A 5,808-nucleotide genomic window follows, 5' to 3' on the forward strand; every position below is an offset into this window, starting at 1 on the left:
TAACATAAATTAGGTTAGCTATTTCATAACTTACACTATCTGAAACCCTAAAATAGATTAGGGTTAGGTTTTCTTACCTAAGAATGGGATTGATATTGCCCATATAGCGACACAGGAGTGGTGGCTAAGCACGTGGAGCGTTCGGGAAAGATCCCAACATCTATCTCTCACTCTCTCTCTCACTTCCTCACTTTCTTCTTCTCTTTTCTCTCTTCTTTCCCTTAAGGTTTGCAAAATTCGTATGGCATAGGAGAGGGAGTCTTTAAGGTCCTTATATAGCCCCAGGTTTGATAGGAATGGCCCCATGGCTAAGGTATACTCAGGGCATCTGTTTCAGTCCAACGGAGCACTTCTGGTGGCCCCTTTTCCACGTGCAGTCGGACTTAAGCTCCTTGACCATGGATCTAGGTCAGGCTAAGTTTTTGTTCTGATCAGATTTACAAATCACCCGTGGCGGACCAGTTTCAGTTCAACGGTTACGGTCACTCGATCAGGGGCACAAGAACATCGACATGTGTGGGACATTTCTCCCGATCCGAGGGTGTATTTGGGTTAGATTCTGACAGTCTGAATCCTTATATTTGGCCCGCAAGCGACGCGACTTAGATTACTTAAATTCGAATTTTATTTCTAAATATTTTCACGTTTCTCACACTCTTCACTCCGGGCTCAAGTTGTGTAGTTCTAGACACAATTAACACTTGATTTTCGAGAGGGTTGTCAAGTCCAGTAATGCGGTCATAACTATATAGTTTTGGGGTAATCAGACTTTCGACGTGCGGTCCAGGTTCGATACGGAGTTTCGGTGTGCTCCCGAGAGCAACCGTGTTTAAGGATGGATTATAGATTTCAGGGTAATATAGTGTCAATGATTCTACACGTTTTCAGTCTTGCAGATCATATTTAAAGTGATTCGTGCTAATTTTATAAGTACTCTAGTTTAGCACTTGCTAGTATTAACCTAATTTCTAAAAGGTTTTGGTCCTGGGTAATTTCTGCCAGAGGGGGTACTCGGGTCTTTGTACATATTTTTTCACGATGTTACACTAGCATAGGCCGACAGCTCGACCACGGTGTCCCATACCACCATGCCCGGCTCATGAGTCTTAGTGGATCGTGGTACCAAGGTTAAAGGGTTTTCACTGGTGAGTTTGGTACCTCAGATTCAAGCAGTAGCGTCCATACATGGTGAACATACATCGGGTCAATCGGGTTACTTGACGAGCTCGATTTGTATGAGCGCACGTTGAGTTAATCGACATGAAGTGCGTAAGCACTCCATGTGGCCTAACCACTGCCGACATCCCAAGTACGGCTCGGATTCATCGATCACGTCCTATGTGGCGAGACAACCTCAGCCACCAAATCAGAACCTGTTACCGATTGCCTGGACTATTCCATAGTCCCAAACACATTCAATGATAACAGATAATCATACAAGCTAATCAGAACAGTAATGGATTAACAATTCCAATCATACAAGCATGTGAGCATTTGATGGATTTCAACTTAAACATGAATTCACACATAAGCAGTGTCTAAGTAAAACAGACAAAGAATGTAAGTTACATGGAGGAAATCATACACATCGTTAAGATAGTTGAGAATCTCTTCTCAACGCCCATATATCATATAATTTATTACACACGTGACCATTCAGACATTTCTACAAACACTTAGACTACACATTCCAACATACATGACGTATGTTGGTGATAGCACGTCTTAGGGCAAATCCTTTCGCCAAGGAGTTGTGACACAAACAACTAACATTAATATATGACAATTAATCATGACAAACACACGTTCAAATTTCATACGTATACGATACTTTCTACATATACATGGAATACACTAAACTCAATATAGTTCATTTATATTAGAAACGCGATACAAACATCGCATTTGGCATGTGAAATTGCACCCACATCAATAATTAACCATTAACCGACATTAAAAGCCTTGAAAACCATAACCTCTACATTTATAGTCCACACCTTTCGTCGGTAGACTCGTAACGAACTTAGTTTTAAAGCTAAGTCTTTGTCTACGGCAGATTGGCAACCTATAACATAAATTAGGTTAGCTATTTCATAACTTACACTATCTGAAATCCTAAAACAAATTAGGGTTAGATTTTCTTACCTAAGAATGGGATTGGTATCGCCCGTATAGCGACCCAGGAGTGGTGGCTAAGCACGTGGAGCGTCAGGGAAATATCCCAACATCTATCTCTCACTCTCTCTCTCTCTCTCTTCCTCACTTTCTTCTTCTCTTTTCTCTCTTCTTTCTCTTAGGGTTTGCAAAATTCGTATGGCATAGGAGAGGGAGTCTTTAAGGTCCTTATATAGGCCCAAGTTTGATGGGAATGGCCCCACGGCCAAGGTATACTTAGGTAATATCCAAATACGAACTGTTCCGGTCCAACGGAGCACTTCTAGTGGCCCCTTTTCCATGTGCGGTCAGACTTAAGCTCCCTGACCATGGATCTAGGTCAGGTTGAGTTTTGTTCTGATTAGATTTACAGATCATCCGTAGAGGGCAAGTTTCAGTTCAACGGTCATGGTCACTCGATCAGGGCCACAAGTACATTGACATGTGTGAGACATTTCTCCTGATATGAGGGTGCATTTGGGTCAAATTCTGACGGTCTGAATCCTTATATTTGGCCTGCAAGCGATGCGACTTAGATTACTTAAATTCAGATTTTATTTCTAAATATTTTCATGTTTCTCACACTCTTTACTCCGGGCTCAAGTTGTGTAGTTCTAGACACAATTAAGACTTAATTTCTGAGAGGGTTGTCAAGTCCACTAATGCGGTCATAACTGTATAGTTTCGGCGTAATCAGACTTTCGACGTGCGGTCCAGGTCCGATACAGAGTTTCGTTGTGCTCCCGAGAGCAATCGGGTTTAAAGATGGATTCTAGATTTCAGCATAATGTAGCGTTAATGATTCTACACCTTTTCGGTCTTGCAGATCATATTTAAAGTGATTACTGCTAATTTCATAAGCACTCTTGTTTAGCATTTGCTAGTATTAACTTAATTTCTAAAAGGTTTTGGTCCTGGGTAATTTCTGCCAGAGGGGGTACTCGGGTCTTTGTATGGATTTTTTCGAGACGTTACATGGGTGAAGTTGACAATTAACGACTCTTCCAGGGGTAACCCAGGGGTAGTTAGCGGTGAGGGCATCTACAGAGGAGACAAAGGCGAGTTTTGCTTCAGTTTTTATGCAGGTTATGGCTGCGCTTCAAACACCAGAGCGGAGCTTCGTGTTGTACTCGACGGCCTACAGCATTACATCCATCACGGCTTCTCCAATATTATTGTGGAATTTGACTCCCTTTTCGTGGTGTGGTTTCTCTCGGGGCTTTCTTGCCCAGGATGGAAATGGAGTTATTGGGTCATGAGAATCAAGAGTCTCACCGCCTCCTTAAATGTAAATTTTGTTCATATTTGTAGAGAGGGTAATGGGCCGGCAGACTTTTTGGCCAAATTAGGTAGCATAAATCAAGGATCGGCTCTGTTTTCTGCCCATCCAAATTTCCCTCACGAAGTTAGGGGTCTGCTTTTTCTAGACAAGTTGGGTTTAAGTTTGATTAGGAGGGAGCACTAGTGGTCTTAGCCCCCTTTTGTGGCCTCCCTCGGCCGTATTTTCTTTCTTTTGATGCTTTCTTTACGATAGGCTTTCCCCCACCCTTTTTTGTTAGGGGAAGCCCGAATCTTGGGGGCGGCTTGTTTCCCCTCTGTACTCCTTTTGTTATATTAAAATGGAGGCATCTTTCCTTAAATAAAAAAAAGGATAAAGCTGGCCATATGTTAGTTTGTCGGCTCGTCTTTGAATTCTTCCCAAACAATCATGAAAATTGAAATAGTTGGGAGAAGTTTATTTTGATGACGAGGACGTTGATATTTTTCATGTTCATGAAATGTGGCCTACATCACATTTTAATAAATTGTACACTACAACAATCGGGACTTTTACTAGCGCTCAAAAGCACAACTAAAAGCCCATAAAAGTGACGACGATTCCATTAGCGACACTAGTCAAGCACCGCCAAATCATGTTAGCTAACTTGTTGATTTAGTTACTTAACTTATCATATGCATACGATCTCAAGTCAATCCAAATTGTAAAATTAGAGTTAAACACTTTCTATCCAAAACCAATCACACATCAATCCTAAACCCATGCACAAAATAAAAAACATTTACAAGAGAGAGAGAGAGAGAGAGAGATCTTTTCATTTAACTCAATCCATCTCTCCTTAAACCTGCAAAAGAAAATAATAAAAAGAAATTAATTAGTACTCGCAATCTTGTACAAGAAATTCTATTGTATATGGTATAAAAAAAAAAAAATCTAACCTTACACATAATAGAGGGCCAAACAATACTCGTTCTAATAACATCCCCAATTGTTTTATATCGTCCATAGGTCTTTTCAAAACCTCCTCTCGTACTACTGCCACATGAATTAATATTTCCCAAAAACCAATTCCAAGTTCGTGCCCCCCTACTTTTGTGAGTGGATCCTTGCTCAAAACAATTCCTTTAGCAATAGCAATACCAAGTTTCATGATACTTGTAAGAAGAACTCTAGTCACATCCTACAAAATAAAATTCATTATTTGACAAACTGCATTATATTGAATAAACACTCATCTGTATACCACATATAATTAAGAACACAATAACATCAAAATATAATAAAAGAACTATTTAATTGGTATAAGGAATTACCCCAACACTAGTGCAACTTGTGGTCTTCCCCTTATTCGTCGAGTGTTTCTATAAATGATAAATCAGTATCAATCATTATATACCAACTAAATTATATATAATCTAGGACATAGTGCATATCTAAATATATACATGTATATAATATAATTACCTAAGAGGTCACCCAATGGCTTAATGATGAGGATGGTTGGTTCATGTTAGAACTAGCTGCAGCACCAAATACTGTGGGTGGGTTATTGTTTGCATTATTCATAGTGGCTATCAATTTCATCAGAGTTTCTTTTAAGGAAAAAATTTCAACATCTCTTACGGATGAGATTTCAATCATAGTTTCTTTAAGGGATGGCATTTCAGCTTCTCTTAAGGCCATCCTTTGTTGGTTGGATGTTGCACCCCAAAAATCAAATGAAGATAGTCCTAACCCATAAGTGCGGACATGACCATACTTGTCTTCTCCATGACTTAAGATAATAGATCATTCTTAATGCTCGACCTATTCATAGGAAAACAGCGGATTGTTTTAGAACAGTGTTACCATAGTCATCGTTTCATATTGGTCGGTTGAACCTTGTCTCCACATTCTACAAGTACCTCGAGTAGAAAGTTAAGCATTCTTTCGCCAAGTACCCTTCTGCAATTGAACTCTCGGGCCGACTTTTATTATGTACATATAACTTCAGTGTGAGCAGGTATCTATGATTATCAATATTAAGAAGTTTAAAAATATATGGTCGATTAGTGTAACTGGAACAACATAACAAATAAAATTAATTTCTAAACATTAACATGCACCTCTTGATGGGGTACATCCATCGGTATTGTACCGGTCTTGCTATTTTGGCCTTGCTCATTAAGTGAATGGGCAAATGCACCATAATATCAAAAAAAGCTATTGGGAAAATCTTTTCTAGATGACAAAGTGTTATCACAATTTGAGAATCCAGTCGATCAACATCTTTTACTCGGCCAACTTTGGAACAAAATTCCCTAAAGAAATTGCACAATTCAAGTGAGACTAAGCTCACGCACTTAGGCAATGTTGTTCGTATCGCTACCGGAAGT

The 5,808-nt window shown here is 39.6% G+C and overlaps 1 long non-coding RNA gene across 1 annotated transcript; it reads right to left on the reverse strand.

Moving 5' to 3' along the window:
- Nucleotides 1-4,104: 4,104 nt before the first annotated feature.
- Nucleotides 4,105-5,095, reverse strand: LOC131256357 (uncharacterized). Its single transcript, XR_009176769.1, has 4 exons — nt 4,898-5,095; nt 4,747-4,794; nt 4,372-4,613; nt 4,105-4,277 (listed from the first exon to the last, which is right to left on the reverse strand). It is a non-coding gene; the product is annotated as an uncharacterized LOC131256357 (long non-coding RNA).
- Between the last annotated feature and the right edge of the window lie 713 nt (nt 5,096-5,808).

The sequence above is a fragment of the Magnolia sinica genome, chromosome 9, assembly GCF_029962835.1.
Source record: "Magnolia sinica isolate HGM2019 chromosome 9, MsV1, whole genome shotgun sequence".
In the NCBI taxonomy this organism is placed as follows: Eukaryota; Viridiplantae; Streptophyta; class Magnoliopsida; order Magnoliales; family Magnoliaceae; genus Magnolia; species Magnolia sinica.